A 12700-nucleotide genomic window follows, 5' to 3' on the forward strand; every position below is an offset into this window, starting at 1 on the left:
GGAGCTCCTCGGTCGCTCGTCGCGCCGGCAGGACGGAGCGGAGTTTATTCCCCGCCGCTCCAGGAACGTTGTTTGTTAGGTGACCCGGGCAGTTCTCTTCAATACGGTCTGCCGAGCGACGCCAGACAACCTCATTAACCGAATCAGCATCTCCGCTACACTTTTCAGCAGCAGAGTTATGGAACAGTTGACTTCGGCTGTTTCTCTAACTTGTAAGGGAGTTAGAGTAACCTTACGATCGTCCGGTCTATTTCCTCAACAAGTTCCGTAAAGTTGTTTTTTTTTATAGATAGAAAAGTTGCAGGTACTGCGTGTGCTTGAACACACTTCTAAAAATCAGTACAGCATATACCACTAGTGGTTGTTTCAGTTACTGGCTGCGTACCCGAACAAGACTTAAGCTGTTACTTTGTGCATATACGTACTGAAATTCTGATACGTTTTTATATTTGTGAAGAAAAATGCTTCTACTTCGGTGGCATATGTATGTCTTTCAATACTTAATCCTAATTAGGCATAGTTGAAAGGAACTCCGCTAGCAGTTTGCTTAACAGCACTGCCTGCAGTCTGCTGCTAGGGTGTCTTGGTTTCATAAGCATGAGAAGTTAACTTGGGTACTGCTGTGCTTTTTTTTCCTCCAGATCTCGAATTTTTGGTCTGTTACCTGAAAATTAATAACTGTCTCTAACAACCTGCAAAGTTTAACATTTGAAAACTTTATAACCATCAATCAATAACTGTAAATTATGAAATAATACAGAAATGTTTATTCCAGTTTTAATTCTGAATTTCCATACTTTCTATAGTATAGATACTTGCAAAAAACACAAGATGATACTTCTAAAAATCAGCCTCTTGGCATTTTGAAGGCTCATGCATTTATGCGTATGAATTCATACATGTGTATTTTTCAAAATCTTAGGAAAGTAATAGACTCTTGTATACAAACTGTAACATCAACAGAAATTCTGTTCCATGAAGCTTTTTCACAGATGTAGCAGGTATTTCAGAAATATCAGATGCTACTGAAGAAATCATTCACTGTTCAGTGTGTTTCCTGAGACGAGCATTGTCAAAACTCTGTGTTATTTCTGCAAAATGTTCTGACAAATCCTGGAATGTTTAGACTGTAACTAGTCAGGGCACAGAACAGTGTAGTACTATTTGAAGACTCATTTAACCCTCATAGGGACCTAAATCTGTATAATTATCTCATGAAAATAGGCTTGCTAGCAATAAAAAGGTATGTACATATTTTCATTACAGTGAAGGCAACCGATGCCTACTTCCAAACTTCAAAATATGAACATATTTACTGTTCGTGTGACATTTACAGTCCTGTTCCCAAAATTCTGTCATGCACCAGCAACTAATAATTAAGCAGTCTGTTTATCTTTGAGACATACTCAGAACTCTAGCAGAAGCTAACAGGAGATATGTACACAGACTGATGAAAGAAGGGTCTTAAACAGAAATTGGTTTTAATGAGAGTAAGGACTGCATTTAAAGGCTGAGACCTAAGCTCTTCTATTTCTGAACTTTTCTACAGCCTGTCTTTGTGCTCATGGATGTATGACGCAGCCCATGAGTGAAATTTTTTGCCTCTGATATTACTGGCAGTTTTGCCGTTGATTATAACAGAGGCAAAGTTTCACACATAGATCAGTTTGCTACCCTGCTTGTTTACTTATGTAGTGAGACTTTGGTACGTTCTTATATTGTTCGCCTTTGCACACAAAAACTTCATGTCAGTGAAGATCATACCACCTTATTACTATTGATAGTATCGATAAGTACATGAACTTCATGTCAGGGAAGATCATACCACCTTATTACTATTACTATTGATAGTATCGATAAGTACATAGATACAGAAAAGCACAAACAGGTATATTCTACATTAGTAATTTCAGCAAAAAATTTGAAGACTGAGATTTTCAGGTAGATGTCTGGAGACAGGTACCCAACTGGTACCTCCCTTAGCTGTCCTACGTACTTTAAAAAATGCTTTTAGGTATACAGAAAATACCAGCCGCAGTAAGTAGTATCACTGTATCGTTATCAAATGCATCACCATCTAAATCCTGTTCTTCAGTAAGCAGCGTGGATATAAACTTTAATTCATCAACAGAACAGTTTTTCTCAGCCTAAGTACTATGGGATGAGTTTCACTAGGAGATGAATGATTCTGCTGGTGAGATATGCTGACAATCTTGTCCTAAACCAGATCCAGACATATCTTTTGTTGTTGGGGTCAAGTTATTGATGAAGGAAATTCTTCACTTTTTTATTGAGGAGTTTAGTCCGAAATGTGAATTCAGATTAGGAATCACGGCATTTTTCTCCAGTGTGTTCTTTCAATGGAAAACTACTTTGTCTGCATATGAGAGGATATAAAAGCTTGTGTTCTAGCTTCAGCTCCCACTGCTTGGATTTTCAATAGCCTGGCAGTTTTTAAATGAATATGCCAATTGCATCGTATGCCTTTGTATCCACAAAGACCATTTCCCCTTTGGAAGTGCTCTCAGGCTGTCTCGCCACGTGTGATTTGTTAGGACACAGTGGACTCATGCCTCATGGGTTCCTGCTGCTGGGATCACACCAGACCTTATCCACCCTTGCAATGCTGACTGCTGGTCATTACCAAGTTCATACTGGCTCGACTGCTTTCTGTTGATTGATGTTGACTAAGGGAGAAAATTTCCATTTTTCACATTAATTGCACGTATTCACATCCTCATATTGTCTATGCAGTATCCAACCAGTGGTTAGGGTACTACACTTTGGACTGGAAAAACATGGGATAAATACCCAGTTTTGTAAGATGTATCCTTTAACAAACACTGTGTTAGGATTTTTGAAGTTTAGTCAATATGGGTAGCCTAGAGGCAGATAAGGTTCAGATGTCTTTCAGAGTTAAGCTGCACTACTAAGTGTAAAGCCACAAATTATCAGGTGTAAATGAGTGAAGGCCTAGTAATTTGCAAAGGAAGAATGGGCTGGTCTAGTGAGTATGGAGTCAAAAGTACTCTCTGTGCTGCAGGTGATGATAAGCAGGAGTGAGAATAGCCATAGTAATGGTATACTCCACGGTTCATAGCTTTTGACCACTTTCTGAAGTGAATTTCTGTCTGAAATTCAGCTAGAGTGGCAGTGTACAATGCCAAAGGCGTCTGCAACAGAAAGTAGTCTCCGACTGCATTTGTAGCCATGCTTGCAAGCAGAGGCTGGCTCTGAGGGTACTGCAGGGCATGGCCAAATGGAGGCTTTGTAGATATACCCAGGGAGAACCATGATTTGCTCGACTTGTGCAGTCTTCAACAGCTCCCCTCTGTGCTTCTTGTACATCATGCCTGTTCACTTTTTTGCATAAGGACTCTGTATTTCTAACAAGATGGCACCCTGATCTTAGCTGGAACCATCAAGTATTTCTTTTTAACCTCAGCTGAGAGTTTGGCCTTGGTCTCTTGATTTAGAATTAAATAAGGATAGCAAAAAAGCAACAGAGCTGGGAGAAAAGAAACATTTCAGCATTCGGCTTTTAAGAAGCTGTGAGTAGAAGAAGAAAGTGAAAACACAGGTTACAAATACCGTTTTTGTTTGTAACAGTTATAAATACAGTTTTTTCCTGATAGCATCTCCTTAACTTTTAAATCCCTTTTAAACCGCAAAATAAACCCTCAAACATTAAAGATTGCTTTACTCTAGCTGCATATTTTTAACCCTTTAATCTTGAGTAAGAAGTGCCTTTCACTCCTAAAGTAAAAAAAAAAAAAAAAGCTGTCTGACAGGCATTATTACAGTTATACAGCAATCCAGGAGACAGTCAAAGTGGAATGTTCCTAAGCTGCAAATTGGTGAGGAAGGGTGCCGTGAGCTATGTAAAGGTGCCTGTAATAACAGACATCATGTCAGCTGGATATGGGAATGCTGCTGTTCTTTGCATCTTAACTGAATGAAGATGAGCTCATTTTGGTCAGAACTGGGCCTCCGCTCATGAGGTGAAAGGCTAGCACAGGAATCCAACGCATGAAATCACACCCTTCCTTCCTGTGACATGAAAAGGTAACTGCTTGGCATCATTTTGTCATCAGAGCAAATATTGAATGGGTTGGGAGAGAGCTTCCAGCTTTTTGAATATTCAGAACTGCCTTCTTGGAAGAGGACTGAGACCTCATGGCTACAGCAGTGAAGGGCCACAGTGTGAGTTCTCATTTTCCAACAGTCTTCAGGCTGTCCCTGTGACTTTGAGGGAGACCCTTAATTTCTCTCAGTTACAAACAGTAACATGAGGACGGTAACCCTTTCTGGTATCCTTTATTTTTCTTGCCTACGTAAGGTTTGAACACTTATGAACAGGAACCCTATCTTAGTTTTAGAACTAATACACAAAAGTTTAAATTTCCTTTTTTCTACCATTTTCTCAATTTGCTTTTCTCACTTCCATACTTTCATAGTGCCTGGTACAATGGAGCCCTCATCTGGGTTGCTTTTTCCAACTTCTAATTCACTATGAATGAAAGCATAATCATAAAGAGACCCCCCACATTTGGTCCAAACAGATGCTTCCTCGATCTTCAGAAATGCTGAGCAACCATTACTTTATTTTTTTCCACTTAATTTGGTGTAGTTGATACTTGAGACTACAAAACTGAGGAAAGAGAGTCCTACAGGACCTGCACAGACAGCTGAAGCAACTTCTGTGAGTCAGCAGCATATAACGTTTGCAGTTTTGTGGAAATCTTTTTTAAAAGATGTATGGCATGGAATAATTTATGGAGATTTAAGATGTTATAATTCCTCGAGAATAATTGGTTAGGGACAGAGGGCAGAGTGATTACTATTCTATTTTATTTCAAATCATGCTTTGCAAATGGTACACAGGATGGGGAAGATTTTGGTGTCTCAGAGTCCTGAATCCACTGTGAACTGTTGTTTGCTTTTCAGCTACTAGCTGGTAATTAAATAAAATGCTTCCCCCCCCCCCCCCCCCCCACTGTGAAGCGTCGTATGGGCTTTTCTGTGTCTATCTGAAGCAATCGATTGGGAAGCCAGCAGATCCCGAGAGCTTATCCTGGCTGTCTGGAGGAATGGCTGTGTGGCCTGGTGCACCATTTGCCTCCTATGGAGAATTTAAGGCCTACCTAACCAGTTAGGTGCAAAGGAGCTATGAACCTTCTTTGATTAATGACCACAAAATGAACAAGTATGCCGCTGCCAGGGTGTGAGAAGGGCTGGCAGCTCGCTGAGGGCTATGGAGCTGGGAGCGATGGTGGCTCCCCGTGTGGGCGGCAGCAGGGCAGGGCTTGGCAGCCAGGGCCCGTCCCAACCCCCAGACAGGAGCAGGGCAGCTGGGGGGGCACTGGGGGCAGCCCCAGCCCCAGGCATATGGCACCTCCCTGGGGATGGGGATGGGCTGAGGTCCGGCCAGGACATGGGCCCACAGGTGGGCCTGGCTTGGTGCGGCCCGTGGCCGGGCAGGGGAGGGGTGTGGGGAGCTGGAGATGGGCCCTGCTGCAGTGTCGCTGGGGCAGGGGCTGACAGCCTAGGGGGCTAAAATCAAGTCCTGGGCTGTGGGCAGGGTGAGGGGAGCTCTAGAGCATGGGCAGGGATGGTCTGGCCTCGCAGTGCCCTCAGGGTCCTTACAGTTGATACATAAAAGGTCATAATTATTATTGGATGGAAGTAAAGGGTGCTTAGAAAACCTAATCTGGCTAATCTCCAGTCCTAAATGGGGTGAGACAGTGGTTGAAGACGTGGTGCTCTGTGAGGAGGTGGCTCCAGGCTGGTGACAGATGGTGGAGCAAGGTAGCAGTGACTCCTGTTGTGTGATGGCTAATTACATGGAAGAAGTGGTCTGGAGACAGTTTCCTCCTCTGATAGTTTTTTTTACCAGATAAAGTATTTTTGAGCCTAATAAGCCTTTTATATCTGCCATTTCTCAGTTGAAGGGCTTCCTTGTCTCCACTCTGTGACAGCTGGCTGTATCACCTGCATCACACAGCCTCTCATTTTTATCATTTTTCACCTACTTTTTGAAACAGAAGAAAGACAAGGTCACAGAGGAGCAATGTGTTCGAGCATGCGTGTGTGATGTGGTGCCTTAAAAGGACATATTCTATCGAATGGTAGCATGTTAACAACCTCTGTTGCCTTTTTTCTTCCTATTACCTTCCCTTCTTTCTCTTAGTTTCATTTATTGAGGAATGAGGTTGTGACTGGCATTAGAGAGGTTTCTTCAGCTGCGGATAAGAAGTCATGCTGAAATAATCTTGTGATTTGCGAAGTAGGTGTGTTTGAAGAACTCAGAATAATAGAATAATGATTTTTTTCTTTCTGAGCAAACTTCTCAAAGTTTTTCTTCAAAGCCAGCTTCCTCAAAATACTCTGTCTCTGGTAATACAAGGCAACCATAAGCGTTGGTGAAATAAGGTATGTTTTGCTACTAGAATAGTTCAATACAGCCAGGTTTTACTGATGAATTTGGGCTATTCATCTGCATCTAATGAATTTATGTCTCTGTGTGCCTTCTAGTGAGATGGCTTTCCAAAAGCTATTATCAACCTGAACCCAGCCACAAGTAGTTTGTTTGGTGATTATGTTTTTGTTCTGGTTTTGTTCCTCTGTACTTGATCATTTCATGGTAGAGTGCCTCCTATAACAGCTCCAAATTTTCTTCCAAAATATTTCATTAAAAAGCCTAATAAATTAAGGATTTTGTGGCCCATTATGTTGTATCCCTCTCTCACAGTAACACCATTTGGTGAATGTATGATTAGGTCCTAATGGAGCAGTACAAAACTCACTGAAATAATTTGTGGTAGTGCAAATACAGCAAAAACATTTGTTTTAAAGGACTACACACTTTTGCTACAATACATTAAGACATCTCCTGTCTAAGCTAATTAGAATAAAATAGATCAACTATTTATGAAATGAACACCTGTTCATCTATGCTATCAATAGCCACTGAACAAAATTATTACATCTATATCAATCATTTAGTTCCACATAATAGAAACAAATAATTACTACTCAGCATCGTCAAAAGAGTAAAGCGTCATGCCTTTAAAAGACACCAGCTCTGCCTCGACATTCATTCATGATAAATGAGCCTCATTTCAGCATTTGTTGAGTGGCAGGAGACCTTTATCCTGTGACATTGTTCTATTCCACTGTCATTATTTCGTAATTATCTCTGTCATCACTAGTTTGGAGCTTGGTATATGTTACTGGCCAAATTCAGCTTTGACTTAAGTGGGTACAGTGCCATTTACTCGCAACAGGAATTATGTCCATTTGTGTCAGGACTGATCTTAATTCTCAGCTCTTAACCAGTGGTTCATGATTCACTTCCCTTGTTCACAGCAGATGTTGGAAAATGAACTCAGAAAACTAATTTTTACAATGAGAAGATGCCATTCAACACACATCTGTGGATCAGTCTCACCCTGCTATCTTCCTTCTCTCCTTGCCACCTGCCCTTATTCTGCTGGGGAAAAAGGAGAGCTGCCCTAACAGGGTGTCTGACATGTCCTACAAGCCAGGTTTGCTATTTGCACAGTGAGATATGTTCTTTGAAGGTCTGATGGTGGCAGTAGGAATGCAGTACTCCTTGGCCATCCTCAACCAAAGCGGTCCCCTTAGGTAATAGAAAATTAATCAGATTCTCCCTGCTGTGCTCAAGTCTTTTGTAATTTAACAACTGTTGCATAATACTTTGGCTAGACCATGGGACCATAGTAATATGCCCAGTCATAAAGTGATATATCATGGTGCTGATTCTGAGAGAACCTGTTTTCCACCTAGGTCACAGTAAATAAATTCTGTTAGGCTTAGAAGGATGTTTTCTATTCTCTAATAATTTGTAATTTTTTTTTTTTCAGTGAGAGAAAGGAACTAATCTCTGGTAATTCTAATTGACACAACTTCAATTTTGCATAATCAGTCATTTCAGCGATTTCTTCCTAGCCCTTAATCACTGCTCTCCCTTTAGTTTGCAGTCAGGGGAATAAGCCAGAAACAATGCCCAAAGACAACATGTTAGCACCATGCAGAGACCTGTTTATGGGGTCTTTCATTAGCAAGCAGAGTGCAGTTGCTACTGACTGAAGACTTTGGTAGGGATGGGGGCTGGCAGCGTGCATGGCTTCCCAGAAGGGATGGGATGGGAGCACACAGGGCCATGGCATCAGTTTTTCTTCCAGCACTGACTGACAAAATGGGCAAGTCTGGTGCACTGGCAGAAGTGTGCTGCACCTCTTTGAAGGGTTGTCTTTTCCCTTTCCCTTGGCCTGAGGGGAGTCAGATTTCCTGGTGGACTCATCCTTACACAATAGTTGTGGTTTTGCAAATGGTATAAATAAATGCCATGAATGCTGGTTCCCTCCACCCCACCCTCAACTCTGGCTACCCATCCTGAATTAATTGTCATATCACAAAGTACAATATTTATAAATTTCTTCATCCAGTGTGTGAGCATTGAGGAAACTGACAACAGCAGAACCTGTCTAGAGGTCACAGATATTAATAATTGTGAAGGCTATATCAGGGCTATTTTATTTTAAGTGCACTATTGTTGTGGTTTAACCTCAGTTGGCAACTGAGCACCACACAGCCGCTTGCTCACTATCCCCCCGCCCCGGTGGGATGGGGGAGAGAATCAGAAGAGTAAAAGTGAGAAAACTCGTGGGTTGAGATAAAAACAGTTTAATAACTGAAATAAAATAAAAAACTACTACTACTACTACTAGTAATAATAATAATATACAAAGCAAGTGATGCACAATGCAATTGCTCGCCACCCACTGACTGATGCCCAGCCCGTCCCCGAGCAGTGGCCCCCCCGGCCAGCTTTCCCCCAGTTTATGTACTGAGCATGATGTCACACGGTATGGAATGTCCCTTTGGCCAGTTTGGGTCAGCTTTCCTGGCTGTGCCCCCTCCCAGCTTCTTGTGCACCTCCAGCCTTCTCAGTTGGTAGAGCATGGAAAACTAAAAAGTCCTTGGCTAGCGTAAGCACTACCTAGCAACAACTAAAACATCGGTGTGTTATCAACTTTGTTCTCATCCTAAATCCAAAACACAGCACTGTACCAGCTACTAGGAAGAAAATTAACTCTATCCCAGCCGAAACCAGGACAACTATATGTATTTTTTTTTTTCATGTTTATGGAAAAAATTGAGGTTTTCAGCTTGTTTAAATATGCTGTCACATTGGCCCACCACACTGATAGGAGTCCTGTGATGTATACACAGATGTCGGAATGGATCAGGATATAGGACAGTATACCCATAGTAACAACTCAAGCATGTAAACTAGCATGTTTCAAATGTGGCTGAATCATGAATATTCTTATCCAGATTTTGTATCAGGATTTCTAACTTGTCATTCCATCATGTATATATAGGAACAGTATTTAAATAAATAAATTCTGGTGAGGCACAAAGTTAAAGGGGTGGGAGCAGAGCCAAACATTCTTCCTAGTATATCTGAATCTCTAAAACATGTGGTTCACTAACTTTCACAGGCAGCTTCTCTTGATATCTGGTCCCTGTGTCTCTACAGGAAGGTGTCATAATATGTATTCCATCCACAAAATACCTATCTGGGAAGGAACATGACAGAGCTGTAGAGGATGCTTTACCATTTCAAAGTCCCTTAAGAAAATCTATACCTGCAAAATGGTACTCCTACATTTTTTTCAGAATTAGTTGTCACAAGTACTTTTTCTCTTAAAAATGTGAGCTTTTCCCAAACGGTTTACAATGCACACACTCAAAGGGCATAAATATAATGATAAAACAATATAATGATAATCAGTCATATATTAACTGACTGAGAACAAACCTCTGGAGTACTGTAATTACAGCATCCTCCCATTCACTGTAAAATTCAGAAATCAAGCCACAGTTTTAGGGTAGGATCACTGCCAAATAACTGTGAACACTGAGTGTTTAGTGTTCCTTTCTTAACAGTGAATGATGCCCTTAGGGAGAAAACTCTGAGAAGATGAACTTTAAAAATGCAGGTTTTAAAGCAAAAGGAGAAAAAATTAAAAGCAAGCTTTTTTGTAAACTTAAAAGCTTTTACACGAATTCTGAGTCTGGCACTGTAGACATCAATTTCTCCTGCCAGTTAAACATAAAAATATGGCCAAACTCTTCTCCATATCTAGTCATCATTTGATTTAATGGAAAGAAGCCCACAAAGAATCCACTTGTAGGTCTAGTTGTGACACTGGTACTATATTCAGGTTTTGATGAGGTTTTGAGGTTTTGCTCTATTACAGAGCAGCCTAAAAGCTTTTTTAAAATACATTAACAGATTGTGACTCCATTGTGCCGGTCCATCAGCTAAGGATCAGCTAGAAAGCACAGCTTATGAGTGCTTAAGACCCAGGCCTATAAAAAAAGACTCTAGAAGAATTTATGGGTAGGATTCATCTTACCTATATTTAGATATCTACAGCATAGATGCATGTATCTCAACTGTCATCTGTTTATAGCTTATGGACAGAAGTAGGTACTGTATTGTGATTTATCTGAGCCCTCTTACTTGTTTACCTTAAGATGAGATAAATTCGACCCTTAGCATACCTATTCTTCTCCATTGACTGTGAAGGGATGACCAGCTCAGACAGGCGCATGAATCCCAGTGCAGGACAGTAAGAATAATTGACTTGGACTTATTGATATAATGTCCATGAAATAAGAAGAATTTTAGGCTTCTAAGATAATGGCACCCGTAGAAAACATCAAGATATTGCAGTATACCATGAAACTATAGAACCAAGAGGTTCTGGGGAAAGCAATTCCCCTTTCACTACCCTCCCGGTTCCTCACACAGTCTGATCCCATGGGAGTGCTTGGATTTGTTCCCTGATGAACATCATCCATGACGGAAGCCACAGGCCATGATAGTCCTGAAGTCCCCGTGCACAACCTCCTCCTTCAGCTACTCATCTGCTGGGAAGCCAGAACCCTTCCACTGACCTCCTGCACACAGTGTCTGCTTTGGCAGACTGCCATAGAAAGGCAGAAGAATAGCTGCTTGGTGGTAGGGCTGGAAATGGGGTGGGAATGGGACTGATTTGGGAGGGAGGACTAAAACTGTTTTCCCTGCCTAACTTCCCTTCCTCTGGAGCAGCCATGCCTCAGTTCTGGAGGGTGTGACTGGGACTCGAAAGAATATGCAGAGGCTCCATTGTGGGTCATAAGATTGTTACAGCAATTAGATTATTAAGTACTGATATGGTATTTGCATACTGTGTCCCCACCAGGAAACAGACACTCTGCTTTCTAAGTTGCTTGAGTGATCCCATAAGAGAAAGCATGCTCTGGTAGAGCTATCATACAGGAGCAGGGTTTGGTCTCCTACAAAACATGATTGAGACTACGTACTTTCCAAAGCTCCCTGGCAATGACTAGCTGTCCCTGCGATGAACAGTTGATTCATGCAGGTCACATCAGCCTAACAGTCAAAAAGTAATAGATTTCCTGCATATGCATAGGCCCACGTGGGCAGCACATGCTAAAATTGGCAGCTCCGAGATGTGCGGAGAGCCCACTGTTTATATAGTGGTTTTGCAATTACAGACCTTGCTCGCCAAGGGGAAGTACCTTCTTTGGGAGTCTGTTCTTTTCCCTGAACCCACGTATTCTAGGTGTTGCATGGCAGTGTGTTAGAGCAATTAGGAAGAACCAGAAATTCCTTAGTCTGCTAAGCTGCCTGAATGACAGCAGAGTTTGGACTGAAGATGAGAATCTGACCCACAAAGCATATCCATGGATCCAGCTGGTATTGCTGTGAGGTTATGTGGAATTACTTATAATGAGTATAGACGTGCCCTCTAAGAAGTGGTAAATCTGTTCAAAGAACGAACTGGAATAGGCTCGACTGGAACAGCCTTAATAAAAGAAAAAAATAAATATGGGTGTCTGCACACTTGCAAATGCACTTGTATATATGTTATACACGTTGCGTATGAGGAACAAACCTAAATAGTAATTATCTTTGTAGCAATTTTTCCACGTCATAAATAAGATAACATTATATAATTTCTAAATAGTAAGGTAATCTGAACTAATTAGAGAGGACAATAAGACTGGGAGCTAGTGAACAAATCATTTTATATTGGTATTTTTTGTGGAAGTGAAGGTGAGTCTCATGAACTGAATGTGGTTTTCATGGAAAAATCAGCATACAGATGTAATGGAGACTGACATCTGAGGAATCTATTATAAAACATTTAGAAAAACTTGCAGTACACAATATTTATGTGATATCTGGTGAACAAATCTAATGAAAAAAAGAGTGTACAATAGAAGAAAGACTGGCATGAATATGAGTTGTAGTCAGTCAGCTACTTGAGTGCTGAGAATTACCAACCAGAAGAGGTTCTTCAGGGGAAATAAGCAAAAATATTTGAAAAGATAGAGTCAAAGAAAAGGTAGATAAACTGGGGAAATAAAAGATAAATGAATGCATAAGTTTATGCCTGCTCTGACTAGTAAAAAAACCAAACCACCAAAATAAGCAGCAAACTTTGCTTAAAAGGTAATTATAAGACAGGAACTAAAGTAGAAAAGCAGGCTAGAACAGGAGGGTGAGATTGACACCAATACATTAGTGGACAGTGTTGAGTAGAATTAGTGAAGTTGGCCAATAAAGTTCAGAGGCACTTAGTTTTGATTCAAG

The sequence above is a fragment of the Pygoscelis adeliae genome, unplaced genomic scaffold (genome assembly GCF_000699105.1).
Source record: "Pygoscelis adeliae isolate BGI_AS28 unplaced genomic scaffold, ASM69910v1 Scaffold38, whole genome shotgun sequence".
NCBI lineage: Eukaryota > Metazoa > Chordata > Aves > Sphenisciformes > Spheniscidae > Pygoscelis > Pygoscelis adeliae.